The sequence below is a fragment of the Hyperolius riggenbachi genome, chromosome 11, assembly GCF_040937935.1.
Source record: "Hyperolius riggenbachi isolate aHypRig1 chromosome 11, aHypRig1.pri, whole genome shotgun sequence".
In the NCBI taxonomy this organism is placed as follows: Eukaryota; Metazoa; Chordata; class Amphibia; order Anura; family Hyperoliidae; genus Hyperolius; species Hyperolius riggenbachi.
In genome coordinates this window covers 153,026,776-153,043,132 of record NC_090656.1, presented here as the reverse complement: position 1 = coordinate 153,043,132, position 16,357 = coordinate 153,026,776, and the positions used below count along the sequence as shown (strand labels likewise).

Here is a 16,357-nt window from a genome sequence, read left to right as displayed (position 1 = left end):
GGAGGACCTTTTGCTGGGACAGTGTGGTGCCAGAAGATATGGGAAGCCTTGACCATCCAGAGGCTTCCCACTATAAAATAAATATCTTACTTTTATTTTTAAATCTGCTTTGGGGTAACAAAATGTTGTTATCAAATCTGTGCTCTCCAGACTCTTACTTGCATGATCTCTAATGATGTATTTTACTCATCAGTTATTTTCCAACCAACATACACAACAAGATTAAATGACCTAATTGTATTTCTTAGGTAAACTATAAAAAGTAAACATTCAATTTGCAGTATGAAAGAAAAGGCTGACTGACTGCACTGTTATTTATAGATCTTATTTAAATAAATTGATACTTACATGTCTGATGTCAGCACCCAGCAGTATTCTTATGGACTTAATAAATATATGAACAAAGCGCCCCATTAAGAATACCAAGCACAACAGAGTTGGCCAATTAAGGATGACCTTTTCATTCTGACCTATGATCTAAAAAATAAAGTAAAAACAAAAATAACAAGACAATCAATACAAATCTTGCTTATTTTTTCAAAACCTTATTTTCAGATTACAAAGTGTTGCCTTAGCTCTAAGCCCAGAGACAGCAGCTATTAGTAAATGTAATGCTGGCCATAGATTTGCAAGCATTTTTAACAGATACGATTCAATATAAAAATAAAATGTAATGAGAATGTATATAAGATTTTTTTCTAAAACGTTTATCTCAATACTATAGGAGCAATCATGCAACTCCATCCCTGAACTGGTGAGCGGACTCTACTTGAGATTATGCTTTCTATACATGGACTTTTATGAATTTCTGGAGATCCACCTTATGTACTTTAAACTGGACAAATGCCATATTTTTGTAGGTTTATTAGATAAATGGTAAACTGTATAGAAAAAAAAATAACTTCTTCAAACTGTGGATCTTAACCTTCCTGGCGGTAAGCCCGAACTGAGTTCGGGCTATGCCGCCGGAAGGCACCGCTCAGGCCCCGCTGGGCCGATTTGCATAATTTTTTTTTTGCTGCACGCAGCTAGCACTTTGCTAGCTGCGTGCAGTGCCCGATCGCCGCCGCTACCCGCCGATCCGCCGCAATTCCTCTCGCCGCGGCCGCCCCCCCCCCCAGACCCCGTGCGCTGCCTGGCCAATCAGTGCCAGGCAGCGCTATGGGGCAGATCGGAGTCCCCTCTGACGTCACGACGTCGATGACGTCGGTGACGTCATCCCGCCCGTCGCCATGGCGACGGGGGAAGCCCTCCAGGAGATCCCGTTCTTTGAACGGGATCTCCGGATCTCCGATCGCCGGCGGCGATCGGAGGGGCTGGGGGGATGCCGCTGAGCAGCGGCTATCATGTAGCGAGACTTTGTCTCGCTACATGAAAAAAAAAAAAAAATTTTAAAAAAAAGATTTGCTGCCCCCTGGCGATTTTTTTGCAAACCGCCAGGAGGGTTAACTGATTGTGTAGAAATATTCAATAAATATTCAATGGAAAATTCTGATTGATTTAAACTTCTTTAAAAAGCTTGATCTATAAAATCAATCATTTAAAAAGAAATGAAAGAAATAAAAGGAAAAATGTAATCGCTGGTGGACATCTTTCTTTTACATGGCTCATATCAAATATTAATTGGAAATGTTTTGTATTCCCCCTAATTGAAAACCTTAAAAAGAAAAAAAAGGGCTAAAGATTTTAGGAGACACTTGCATATTAGCTGGAGAGAGTTTGCTAATATGATGTCTCTGAACTTGGGGTGATCACCTCTCTCCATAGGCCTTTGGTCCCATGATCACATACCTCATCAGGCATGTGGATTTGCCTGAAGAACCCCCAGCATGTAGTCATTTTCAATGCAACATGATGACATTGTTATGAAGGTATACACTAAAGTACTATTTTACATGAGCACAACTTTGTAATTTTACTTTGCATGCAAATACTTATTTCTTGTATGGCTGTGGAGTCTTGGATCTTTAGCTATTATGAAATAAAACTACGGTATATGTCCTCTGTGAATGTTGCTGATTTTTATAACTAAGGAAGTATGGTAAATGATTGGGATGTACATTTTAAATGAATACCATATTTACATCTACTGCTGTAAAAAGTGCTATAGTCATTTTAAATTGTTTTGTATGTTTGGTCTGAGCTAGTTACTTAGCTTATTGGTGATACAGTGGGATGCAAAAGTTTGGGCAATGTTGTTAATCGTCATGATTTTCCTGTATAAATCGTTGGGTGGTACAATAAGATATGTCAGTTAAATATATCATATAGGAGACAAACACAGTGATATTTAAAAGTGAAATGAAGTTTATTGGATTTTCAGAAAGTGCGCAATAATTGTTTAAATAAAATTAGGCAGATGCATACATTTTGTCATTTTATTGATTCCAAAACCTTTAGAACTAATTATTGGAACTCAAATTGGCTCGGTAAGCTCAGTGACCCCTGACCTACATTCAAAGGTGCATCCAATTATGAGAAAGAGTATTTAGGGGGTCAATTGTAAGTTTCCCTCCTCTTTTAATTTTCTCTGAAGAATAGCAACATGGGGATCTCAAAACAACTCTCAAATGACCTGAAGACAAAGATTATTCACCATCGTGGTTTAGGGGAAGGATACAGAAAGCTGTCTCAGAGATTTCAGCTGTCTGTTTCTAAGGTTAGGAACATATTGAGGTATTGGAAGACCACAGGCTCAGTTTAAGTTAAGTTAAGACTTGAAGTGGCAGACCAAGAATAATCTTGAACAAGCAGAAGCGACGAATGGTGAGAACAGTCAGAGTCAACCCACAGACCTACAACATCATCTTTCTGCAGATGGAGTCACTGTGCATCGTTCAACCACAAGGAGATACTGTATACAAAGGAAGCATTTTCTCCGCCCACAGCACAAACAGAGCTGCTTGATGTATGCTAAAGCACATTTGGACAAGCCAGCTTCATTTTGGAATAAGCTGCTGTGGACTGCTGAAACAAAAATTGAGTTATTTGGGCATAACAAGGGGCGGTATGCATGGAGGAAAAAGAACACAGCATTTCTAGAAAAACATCTGCTACCTACAGTAAAATATGGTGGTGTTTCCATCATGCTGTGGGGCTTTGTGACCAGTGCAGGGACTGAGAATCTTGTCAAAGTTGAGGGACGCATAGGTTCCACTCAGCATCAGCAGATTCTGGAGACCAATGTCCAGGAATCAGTGACAAAGCTGAAGCTGCGCTGGGGCTGGATCTTTCAACAAGACAACGACCCTGAACCCTGCTCAAAATCCATTAAGGCATTCATGCAGAAAAATAAGTACAACATTCTGGGATGGCCATCTCAGTCCCCAGACCTGAATGAATATAATTGAAAATCTGCGGTGTTAAAGAGAGCTGTCCATGCTCGGAAGCCATCAAACCTAAATGAACTAGAGATGTTTTGTAAAGAGGAATGGTCCAAAATACCTTCAACCAGAATCCAGACTCTCATTGGAACCTACAGGAAGCGTTTAGAGGCTGAAATTTTTGCAAAAGGAGGATCTACTAAATATTGATTACATTTCTTTTTTGTGGTGCCCAGATAATGGCATAATGGCAGTATTTGTATAGCGCCTTTCTCCTGTCGGACTCAAAGCGCTTGCGAGGCAGCCACTAGAGCGCACTCAGTAGGCAGTAGCAGTGTTAGGGAGTCTTGCCCAATGAACTCCTTACTGAATTACTGGCTTACTGAACAGGCAGAGCCGAGATTCGAACCCAGGTCTCCCATGTCAGAGGCAGAGCCCTTAACCAGTACACCATCCAGCCACTGCTGGACAGATATATGCACCTGCCTAATTTTGTTTAAACAATTATTGCGCACTTTCTGTAAACACAATAAACTTCACTTCTGAAATATCACTGTGTGTGTCCTATATGATATATTTAACTGACATTTTTTATCTTAACAACCAACGATTTATACAGAAAATCATGACGATTAACAACGTTGCCCAAACTTGCGCATCCCACTGTATATCAGCTTTAAGTTTCATTTGTGATGCATTTGCTCATTGTTTTAAAATGACCAATTAGCCTTAAACACAGCATTAAGGCTACTTGCACACCAAGACGTTGCGTTAGGTGCCACGTTAAGGTCGCATAACGTGCACCTAACACAACGTTTGGTGCTGCAAGAGCGGACGGTAGAGTGAGCCGCGTTAGCCGGCTCGATCCCTATAAGGTCTCCCAGAGTGGCGCTGATTGGCCGGCGGGACCACGTGATGCGGAGCGAGACACTCCGCATCACGTGGTCCCGCCGGCCAATCAGCGGCCGCCAGTGCAGTGAATATTAAGTAGCCATGTGCGCGGCTACTGTAGCTGGCTCTCCCCGCCTCCTCTCTGCCCCCCACTGCGCATGTGCAAACAGTCTAACGCGGCTATAGCCGCTCTAACGCCGTAGCATGCTGCACTTTCCGGACAACGTGCAGCGTTACATGTAACGCAACGTGGGCTGTGTGAACAGCCCACTTGATTTACATTGCTGTGCGTTGGGGGAGCATTACAGGCGCACTAACGTGCGCCTATAACGTCCCTTTTGTGTAAGCAGCCTAAATGTAAAATGCAGTTCTATGTACAAACTCCAATAAACAATGCAACACAATAAACAATGCACACTACAACAAAAACACCAAATTTAGAGAGAATTAGTATAGCAAAATGTTATGCTTACTGATCCATCAGGACATGATATAACATCCATCATTGTCACTATAAACCTAAAGAAAAAATCCAGAATTAACTTGTTATTGAACATACAAAATGCACAAATCCACAGCCAGAGTAAAGCTAGAACTGGGGTTTTGTATGTTGAGTTAAAATCTGGGAAAACCTGGTGGCCAGGCAATGGAAGTCTGCAGATCTGCCTACGGTTGGGGAGTAGCTTAAAGAGGTGGGTCGGATACAACAGATGGAAGATCTCACGGCTACTATACAGGATAGGCATGAGCAGTTCTGGAGAACCCATTTTGGATGGTTTTATTTCCAAGAGACGCAGCATTATCATGCACTTATGAATGGCTAAGCTAATTATTACCATATTTACCTCAGGCTGACTTATTTTTTTTCTATGTCTCTTCCCCCTGGCGTTGGACGAGTGCCTCTTTTCCCTTTTTTAGGGTTCCCTTCTGGACCTCCCTGAGCCCTAGCCACAATTCTTTCTTCTTTTCTGTCTTTTCTGTCTTCTCCTTCGTCTCTGTTCTCTCTTTTCCCCTCTCCTTATTGGTTACTAAGAGGAAAGGGTTAATGTGTTTGTTCATTATGTTGGCATAAGGCTCCGCCTATGCCTGTTTTAGGCTTATTACTGAAGGCCCCTGCATGCCTGGCGTGCATTTCTTCAGCCTCAATAGATTCCCTGGTGTATGATCCCTATGGGCCCAGGGTAATCCTAACAACTTTTTCTAACACCCCATGTCAGACAAACACAGTGATATTTAAAAGTGAAATGAAGTTTATTGGATTTTCAGAAAGTGCGCAATAATTGTTTAAATAAAATTAGGCAGATGCATACATTTTGTCATTTTATTGATTCCAAAACCTTTAGAACTAATTATTGGAACTCAAATTGGTTCGGTAAGCTCAGTGACCCCTGACCTACATTCAAAGGTGCATCCAATTATGAGAAAGAGTATTTAGGGGGTCAATTGTAAGTTTCCCTCCTCTTTTAATTTTCTCTGAAGAATAGCAACATGGGGATCTCAAAACAACTCTCAAATGACCTGAAGACAAAGATTATTCACCATCGTTTTTTAGGGGAAGGATACAGAAAGCTGTCTCAGAGATTTCAGCTGTCTGTTTCTAAGGTTAGGAACATATTGAGGTATTGGAAGACCACAGGCTCAGTTTAAGTTAAGTTAGGACTTGAAGTGGCAGACCAAGAATAATCTTGAACAAGCAGAAGCGACGAATGGTGAGAACAGTCAGAGTCAACCCACAGACCTACAACATCATCTTGCTGCAGATGGAGTCACTGTGCATCGTTCAACCACAAGGAGATACTGTATACAAAGGAAGCATTTTCTCCGCCCACAGCACAAACAGAGCTGCTTGATGTATGCTAAAGCACATTTGGACAAGCCAGCTTCATTTTGGAATAAGCTGCTGTGGACTGCTGAAACAAAAATTGAGTTATTTGGGCATAACAAGGGGCGTTATGCATGGAGGAAAAAGAACACAGCATTTCTAGAAAAACATCTGCTACCTACAGTAAAATATGGTGGTGTTTCCATCATGCTGTGGGGCTTTGTGACCAGTGCAGGGACTGAGAATCTTGTCAAAGTTGAGGGACGCATAGGTTCCACTCAGCATCAGCAGATTCTGGAGACCAATGTCCAGGAATCAGTGACAAAGCTGAAGCTGCGCTGGGGCTGGATCTTTCAACAAGACAACGACCCTGAACCCTGCTCAAAATCCATTAAGGCATTCATGCAGAAAAATAAGTACAACATTCTGGGATGGCCATCTCAGTCCCCAGACCTGAATGACTATAATTGAAAATCTGCGGTGTTAAAGAGAGCTGTCCATGCTCGGAAGCCATCAAACCTAAATGAACTAGAGATGTTTTGTAAAGAGGAATGGTCCAAAATACCTTCAACCACAATCCAGACTCTCATTGGAACCTACAGGAAGCGTTTAGAGGCTGAAATTTCTGCAAATGGAGGATCTACTAAATATTGATTACATTTCTTTTTTGTGGTGCCCAGATAATGGCATAATGGCAGTATTTGTATAGCGCCTTTCTCCTGTCGGACTCAAAGCGCTTGCGAGGCAGCCACTAGAGCGCACTCAGTAGGCAGTAGAAGTGTTAGGGAGTCTTGCCCAATGAACTCCTTACTGAATTACTGGCTTACTGAACAGGCAGAGCCGAGATTCGAACCCAGGTCTCCCATGTCAGAGGCAGAGCCCTTAACCAGTACACCATCCAGCCACTGCTGGACAGATATATGCACCTGCCTAATTTTGTTTAAACAATTATTGCACACTTTCTGTAAACACAATAAACTTCACTTCTGAAATATCACTGTGTGTGTCCTATATGATATATTTAACTGACATTTTTTATCTTAACAACCAACGATTTATACAGAAAATCATGACGATTAACAACGTTGCCCAAACTTGCGCATCCCACTGTATATCAGCTTTAAGTTTCATTTGTGATGCATTTGCTCATTGTTTTAAAATGACCAATTAGCCTTAAACACAGCATTAAGGCTACTTGCACACCAAGACGTTGCGTTAGGTGCCACGTTAAGGTCGCATAACGTGCACCTAACACAACGTTTGGTGCTGCAAGAGCGGACGGTAGAGTGAGCCGCGTTAGCCGGCTCGATCCCTATAAGGTCTCCCAGAGTGGCGCTGATTGGCCGGCGGGACCACGTGATGCGGAGCGAGACACTCCGCATCACGTGGTCCCGCCGGCCAATCAGCGGCCGCCAGTGCAGTGAATATTAAGTAGCCATGTGCGCGGCTACTGTAGCTGGCTCTCCCCGCCTCCTCTCTGCCCCCCACTGCGCATGTGCAAACAGTCTAATGCGGCTATAGCCGCTCTAACGCCGTAGCATGCTGCACTTTCCGGACAACGTGCAGCGTTACATGTAACGCAACGTGGGCTGTGTGAACAGCCCACTTGATTTACATTGCTGTGCGTTGGGGGAGCGTTACAGGCGCACTGTAACGTCCCTATGTGTAAGCAGCCTAAATGTAAAATGCAGTTCTAAGTACAAACTCCAATAAACAATGCAACACAATAAACAATGCACACTACAACAAAAACACCAAATTTAGAGAGAATTAGTATAGCAAAATGTTATGCTTACTGATCCATCAGGACATGATATAACATCCATCATTGTCACTATAAACCTAAAGAAAAAATCCAGAATTAACTTGTTATTGAACATACAAAATGCACAAATCCACAGCCAGAGTAAAGCTAGAACTGGGGTTTTGTATGTTGAGTTAAAATCTGGGAAAACCTGGTGGCCAGGCAATGGAAGTCTGCAGATCTGCCTACGGTTGGGGAGTAGCTTAAAGAGGTGGGTCGGATACAACAGATGGAAGATCTCACGGCTACTATACAGGATAGGCATGAGCAGTTCTGGAGAACCCATTTTGGATGGTTTTATTTCCAAGAGACGCAGCATTATCATGCACTTATGAATGGCTAAGCTAATTATTACCATATTTACCTCAGGCTGACTTATTTTTTTTCTATGTCTCTTCCCCCTGGCGTTGGACGAGTGCCACTTTTCCCTTTTTTAGGGTTCCCTTCTGGACCTCCCTGAGCCCTAGCCACAATTCTTTCTTCTTTTCTGTCTTTTCTGTCTTCTCCTTCGTCTCTGTTCTCTCTTTTCCCCTCTCCTTATTGGTTACTAAGAGGAAAGGGTTAATGTGTTTGTTCATTATGTTGGCATAAGGCTCCGCCTATGCCTGTCTTAGGCTTATTACTGAAGGCCCCTGCATGCCTGGCGTGCATTTCTTCAGCCTCAATAGATTCCCTGGTGTATGATCCCTATGGGCCCAGGGTAATCCTAACAACTTTTTCTAACACCCCATGTCAGGCTCGTGAGGCCTACTTTACGATTCATATGGCTTGGCCCTAATACCCGTTCCCCACTTCAGAAGTAATTATGCACTCTTATTTATAAGCTTTTGGAGACGCGCTGGATTGCGTCCCCTCATTCACACATCTATATGTTTGACACTTGAATGCATAAGTATGTACTACTATGCCATGAAGGTTTTTGCTATTGCTAAGAGACATGTGTTGCTTTTGACAATTGTCAATTTATTTGTTCTTTCTTCTTTGAAAATAAAAGAATCTTCAAAAAAATAAAAATCTGGGAAAAGCTATGCTCCGTAGATGGAGGCTCAATATCCACAGTGCTATTTCAGATCTGTCATAGATGTAATATAACATAGGTTCAGTATGTAGTTAAATATTATTTCATATTTATATAGTGCCAAAATCTTTTGCAGCGCTGTACAGAGTATATTGTCTTGTCACTTAACTGTCCCTTAGATGGGCTCACAATCGAATCCCTTCCTTAGTCATATGTATGTATCTTGTAGTAAATGTATTGTAGTCTAGGGCCAATTTAGGGGGAAGCAAATTGACAAATTAACATATCTGTATGTTTTTTGAATGTGGGAGTGCTTAGAGGAAACCCACATAGACACGGGGAGAACATACAAAACTCCAGCTAGATAGTGCCCTGGCAGGGATGTTAACCGGGGACCCAGCACTGCTAGGTGAGTGTGTTAACCACTAGGCTAATAATGCAAGCTGGAAATGATCAGTGTCTCACTGGCCATCTCTCCTTAAAGGGACTCCGAGCACCTCTCATGGGTATGACTTTAAGACTCCGACCAGTACTGCAAAGTACTTAAAGATGCATACCTTTCTGTAGCTTAAGCTCTCCTCTTTCATTTGATGCCAGTTCTACACCAAATAGTTTTCATTCAACTTCAATTTAAAAATCAAGGCTGCCACCTTGGCTATGTTATAACTTCCGGGTCACCCCTGTCTTCTCTGTTAGAGAAGTGCATCATTGAATGAAGCAGGAAGAGGAAGTGACACGCATGGCCATTGCAAGCGGCTCCTCCAGAGGGGTCATAGCACGACTTTGTTGGAAGTCGTCTGGCTTAAAGGCATGCGCATGAGAGGTGCTCGAGTCTCTTTAATAACAAGTGAAAATTCAGAAAAACTTACCAAGTCCTAATCAGTAGTGATGAGCTTAAGTTTTGAGTTTTTGTAATTAGGACACAAAATTGTAAATTCATAATTATCAGAATGTGTAATATCATGTCGTAATTTCACGTTAACCTCCTGGTAGTTACGCCTAGGAGGTTTTGCTATTTTTTGCCCGCCAGTCCCCCCCAGAGATTTTGCGGCTGAAAACCCTATAGCTAGCACTAGGCTAGCTAGTACAAATGCCCGGTACCCCCCGATCCCCGCCGCTCCCCCGTTTATACTTTACCCAGCCTAGATCCAGCGATCCGGACAGCTCATCCGGTCTTCACTATGGGGAGGATCGCATATGACGTCATGACTTCATACGCAAACTCGATCCTCCCCATAGAGAGACCGGAGCTGTGCCTGGAGGCTGCGCGATTGCTGGATCCGGGGGGGGGGGGGGGGTAACGTATAAATGGGGGGATCGCGAGGGATCCGGGGGTGCCCAACACATTTACTAGCTAGCCTAGTGCTAGCTAAAGGGTTTACATTCATTTGGTGCAAAAAATGTATTATGGGGGACTCCTGGGGCCACAGAGCGGAATGCCCGATACAGTGTTGGGCATACCGCTAAGGAGGTTAAATTGTAATTTTTGGTTCAGTCGTAATTTAGCCTAATTACAATTACATGAAATTACAACTAACACGAAATCGTAATTCATGTTTTACATGAAAATTTGTTTTCCGAAAATACTAGTAAATTCCAAAAATGGGCAGGAAGGTGGAGCCAGAGAGTGTGGGGCTCACTCCTGTGATTGGTACCAAGACATGAGGCTTATAAACCTGGTGGATACCTTGCAAAAGGGTAAATGGCAAGCCCATTCCTTCCCTGGAAACTACCTTTCTCCCAATCTAAGGACTGGGATCTTTTCCTCATGCATATGCCCACCAAAGAAGACCTGGGGTTACATAATGAGGGGAGTGTATGCTTGTCTCTAGTCACATAATAATAATAATAATAATAATCTCCTGCTTAAGAAGGTATCCCCCAATGTTAAAAGCTGTATGGGTTGGTGTGGGCCACATGGTGGAGCCTCACTATTGGTAGATCCACCTTCATGGCTTCCCAAACCAGCATGGTAGATCAAGGGCTTAATAAGGTAAGGGCATCCTGTTTGTGTGTTCCACTTTTCCGCAAGCACGTGTGCACACGCATGCATAAGCACTTTACCTGGAACCACACGAAAGGCCAGCAGCACATTTATTTGATAGATGGGGTATTCAGCTGGCCAGCCAGAGTGATGAATATAGAAATGTTAATATGCAGGCATTTTTTTCTGTTCATTTCAAATGAGCCACAGCACTAATGATTCCTGATGTGCAGAAACAATCCAGACTTACTGCTTATATTGGCCACATTACAATCTGGGCTGTGTTGCTTCATGGTTACAACAGGTATACTAAGCATTTGATCCTAAATTGCAATCTTTCGGCTTAGTATATATGGCCTATTGACTTATTGGTAGGATAAAGCATGATATTTAAAAATGAGAATGGATACCTACCAGGTAAGAGTGTATAAAAATCCTGTGAGAGATCCAATTATTTTATTGTTTGTTGTAAGACATGCAAAAATTGGGTAATAGGACAGTCCAACTTCAATAGCGCCCGCTAAAAGGCCAAGTGCTAAAAAAAAGTGAATACAAATGAGAGTAATTACAAACTACTTTGTTTACTCAGTGAATTAAGTTTTCATTCATGTTGTTTTACAAATATTGAAATTGCTCATGGTGCCCAACAATCAGGAGTGGCGGTGAATTAAAATTAAACATACAGTGAAACTGGTTTAGCTTTAAACAGCAAAGCAGTTAAGTTAATCTGGGTGCCAGATGCGCCCAGGTAAAATGGGCGCCGGCATAGGCCCCTATGATAATAGCCATGATTAGCGGCTATTTCAGCTACAAATCGCAGGAGCTAATGTGCCCGCTATTTGTAGCAGCATTTTATCGAGCGCCCAATTTACCTGTAAAAGCTGCTTATAGTGAACAAAAAATCTAGGCAGATTGTGGTTGTTGGTAGTTGATTGATAGGCCATAGTAGTATTGCACTTTATCAAGCAGTGCAATGCTGAAGTTTGAACAATTCCTGTAGGGAATCTATTTAAAGTTAATGTTCTGTGTGTGGTAGGAATCAATACAAAAAGAAATTGATTCCTATCCGAGAGGAATTGATAGTTTTTCCACAGATAGCAATCTGTAAGTATATGGCCAGCTTTAGAAGCCATAATTAAAGAGAAAGTTAATTGACGTGAAGTGATGAGATATACATGTGTATGTACAGTGACTAGTACACAAATAAATATGCTGGTTTGCTTTTTTTTTTTCTTACTCTGCCTGAAAGAGTTAATATTCAGCTATGCAACTGACAGTTTTTCTCCAGTCGGGACCCAGTTGGACTATAGCGTCCCTCAGTGATAAGGAATTACAGCCATAAAATACTTTCCAGGCAGATGACTGGGTTTCTGAGAGCAGGGGATAGATAAAAAAGGGCAATAGTTCATATATTTGAGCACACTGAGACAGGACAAGCTGTTTCATTGAGCTAAACAAAACAATAAACAATAAATTTATATACATAAATTAATACACCCTTAGCCACAAGACTGCACATGTGCGGTAGTGGGGCTTACAGTTAGAAAATGGAGGTAAGTGGACGGACATTGAGGAAGCCAAAGCCCTACAGTGGGCTGGAGGAATCCCCAGGTAAATATAAATCCTTATGTTTTTTTCATCTTTGGTTCTCTTTAATAGTTATGTAACTATATAACTATGCTTTTCTGATCATTTACCCGTATATCCTTGAATATAAGTTGACCTCGTGTATAAGTCGACTGCAATATTTGACCCTCTTAAGTTGTATTTTTTTATTGACTCAAGTATAAGTCTACCCAGTAAAGTTAAAGGCTGCACATGGGGACCAGGAGGGGTTAATAACTGCACTGCATAAAGTATTGCAGAAATTAACCCCTCCTGTCCCTTAAGTGCAGCCAATAACTCCTCCGGGCCTCCAAGTGCAGCAATTATTTACTTCCCTTTCTGCAGTCCAGTACCCCCCTCCTTCCCTCCTGCCCCTTTCCTTGTTAATTGTTGTGGCCAGGACTTTCAGACTAGTGTTTTTTTGGGGGCATTTCCTTTATGAAAAAAGTGTCACTTACTAGTGTGTTAATTGCTGCAAATGGGAATGTCACTAATAGCACACACATTACTCAATGTGCTCAGTGTTGCCCGTGACTCGTGTATAAGTCCCCCTATAAGACCCCTATACTTTTGAATTAGGAAGTCAGACCTACATTTTTAGACTTATAGGCCTCAATTCACCAAGACTAGTCTATCAGATTCTACTGATGGTTTGGTGTAATGTTTTAGACTTGTTTTTAGACCTGGTCTAACATTCAGTAATTACACAATTCACAAAGGCCAACAAGGAGTAACCAAGCCCACTTTTTTCTGACAAAGATTAGACCAGGTGATTTCTTGTTGGTAAAGTAATTCTGTAAGGTATTTTAGAGGTGAGGATGTAACCTTTTGAATTAATTATGCAGGAGTTTAATTGTATGCAGAGGAGAGCTCATCAGAAGGGAAGAATGTCATTCATAGCAACTTATTTGTAAATTGCATCTTTTGATCATTTCATCTGCTTTACTCACCTAATTACCAAATGGTTTAGACTAGGTCTAAAAAAAGGTCTAAAACATTTGGTAATAGTGAATTCCCCTTCGATGCAACTGATTTACACCAAACCATCAGTAGACTAAAAACCATCAGTAGACAGTCTAAACTGCTTAGTGATTTGAGGCTATTGTCGAGTATATACAGTACCTTTCAAGTGACAGTGTCATCAGGATTGCAGACTGAGTTAGAACTTACTTTCATTTATTTTTTTCCTACTATCTCTTTTTTTTTTTTGTATGTGACTGTAGTAAACATATTATTTCTCCCAGCTTGCCCTGATGCCTAGGCACGAATTCCAGTACTGCATTTTCAGTAATCCAAGAGAAAAGATGTGGTCCTCTACAGTTAGTTATTCATTTTCATACTGTGAGATAATTGCTTTAATAGAGTGTTGCAGTATGTTATTGAGTTTCACACTGGGATATGATTGTATTAATAAAATGATATGTGGATAAGTACTGTTTTCTATAAAGTGAGTCTGTAATCGTGTTTTACTATTGATTGGCAGCTTTGGTTAATGCAGGCACCTAGATCCACTTTTAGGCAGATACAGAGTGAATACTTTCTACACTTCTCTATAAGTGCCCTAAACATAGAAATGGGCCTTGTGAAATTAGCCATTCCTCCTTGTTTCTCAAACCGTGCCATTGGCCCACCACAGTCATCATTAGTGTTAGATACATAGGTGATTCCCCATTCCTGCCATCTTCGAAATGGCTCCCAAGAATTTTTTTGCAGGCAATCAGTGATTGTCTCTCTTAACAGTTGCTGTTAAATGCTCTTCTCATTTCCCTACAGACAAAGAAAGGCTGGCAGATCTATCTTATTTACAGTATTTTCAGTTTTTATGTTTGACAACATTTCATGAGGTTAATTACTTGTGTTTATGATTTTCAGAATGTATTACCTACACAAAGTAAATTATAACTATTTCATTAAGTTCCTACCTTTTGCCCACGGTGGCACTCCTGGAGGCAGGTATTCTTCAGAAAAGAGTGACATTACTTGGGGCCTGATTCATAAAGCGGTGATAACTCAGTTATCACGCCTAAAAGACTTTAGGCGTGATAACCTTTGCACTAGCAAAGTTATCACCGCTTTGTGCTCTAACTCGCGCGAAGCTACCGTGCGCGCGCAAAGTCCCATAGGGCTTAATGGGAGCTTCGCGCAAAGCGCCGGGTGCTGCGCGCGCGCCTGTGCGCTAAAATTCGCGCGAGTTTCTTCTTATCATGCCTAAACTGAGTTTAGGCGTGATAAAGGGGTTTTCACTCGCGTGCAAACACTTTGCACCGCTTTGTGAATCAGGCCCTTTGTTTGCAACTGCTCCAAAAGCAAAGCCAAACGTCCATCTGTTCTTAAATGTTGCTATAAGATCTAGAGGACTAACCATACACAGGCAGTGGATTAGAGGAATATCAACCCAAAAGTTGTTATATGTTCTCCCCCATAACACATGTAGACATCATGTGTCCCCATTATTAAAAAAAAGTGTCCCATCATGTGTCCCTTCATAATAAGTGCAGCCACCATGTGTCCTCGTGTAACAAATGCAACCACCTTTACCCTGTCAGTTGACCTTACATATATCAATATTATGGACATCCGTATTTCAGAGAGACTCCTGGCGGTCGTCAATGATACCCTGGAAACGTTTACCAAAACCTGTCAGCTTTGGCTAGCTTGCTCTACCTTGCTTGGTCTCAGGTCTTGTGCCTTAACGTTATGTATAATTTTCACATATGAATGCAGCTATTGTCTCAAAAAAGGTGTGCAAAAATAGGTGTGTGTTTTCATGCATTCAAGTGTGAGCCATGGGTCCTAGTGTATTAACCCTTGCAGTTAAAAAAAAAAAAAGAGAGAGGGAAGAAAAATGGAGCATATGCACATTCTAACTACATAGAACATAGTTCTATTTCAATATGCTATATGTCACTACAAGGTCACTTTAAGTAGAATAAGAGACAATGGATGGTTGACTAAGGGCTAGTTCACACGGGCATTTGCCCGGCTTTCGGAGGCGTTGCGTTCGGCGGCGTTGCGGCAGCGTCGCGTTCAAGCTTTCAGTGGCTTTCCATGGCGTTCAGTTGCAGTCAGCGTTTTTCTCCCCCACAGGAGGACATTAGCCGCAGCGGTTAACCGTCCCAGGATGCTACATGTAGCGTCCAGGATCGCCTCGAATGCCAGGGAAAATTAGGATCAGAACGCCGCATTCGCACAAAAGCCGGTAAAAGCCCGGTATGAATGCTCCCATTCACTTGAATGGGAGCGTTTAACGCCGAGTCCCGAACGCCGGTGGTAAACGCGGGGCAGATGCCCGTGTGAACCAGCCCTAATACCCACAACCCCTAGGCACTTTAGACAACTAATGGACTACTGGGTGATCTACACCCATGTAAATCTGTGTGCAGAGTGTGGGCAGGCAATAGATCCCTCTCTGGTCAAATTTGATCTGATGGTCAATCCGGTGACCATCGCATCGAGTAATGTATGGCCACCTTTAGAGAAAACATTCTGGCCTTCTTTCAGACTATGTGCTTTGTTTAAGCATACATCTACTGTTGATGACACTGAAGCATCACTGTCACCTATGTTACAATATGACTTTACTGGATTAAATAGATATACTTCTGCCATTAATATGCATTCCTCTGTGATTCAGTGTGACACCCCTATAGACAGCCTGCAGTATCCACCTGCAAAGAACTGTTGGCTTGTAATTTGTATTGACAACCCAGAATATCAGGCCATACTTTATCTATAGTTAGACATGCAAAGCCATGATAACAATAATTTATACATACTTACATTACAAATCCAAACCTTCTATTAAGAAGCTGTATTCTGTCATCAAACATTGTCCTATTAATGCGTCTTTCAAGAAAGGAAAGCACGAGAATGATAAAAACCTTGGGAAAAGAAAAACAATACTTAGACA

At 41.9% G+C, this 16,357-nt stretch overlaps 1 long non-coding RNA gene across 2 annotated transcripts; it reads right to left on the bottom strand.

Moving 5' to 3' along the window:
• Positions 1-366: 366 nt before the first annotated feature.
• On the bottom strand, positions 367-14,389 carry LOC137538571 (uncharacterized). 2 transcript variants are annotated; one of them, XR_011024833.1, is made up of 4 exons: positions 14,370-14,389; positions 11,257-11,377; positions 7,833-7,878; positions 367-477 (listed from the first exon to the last, which is right to left on the bottom strand). It is a non-coding gene; the product is annotated as an uncharacterized lncRNA (long non-coding RNA). The 2 variants fall into 2 exon arrangements; XR_011024832.1 differs by lacking the exon at positions 7,833-7,878 and adding an exon at positions 4,688-4,733.
• Between the last annotated feature and the right edge of the window lie 1,968 nt (positions 14,390-16,357).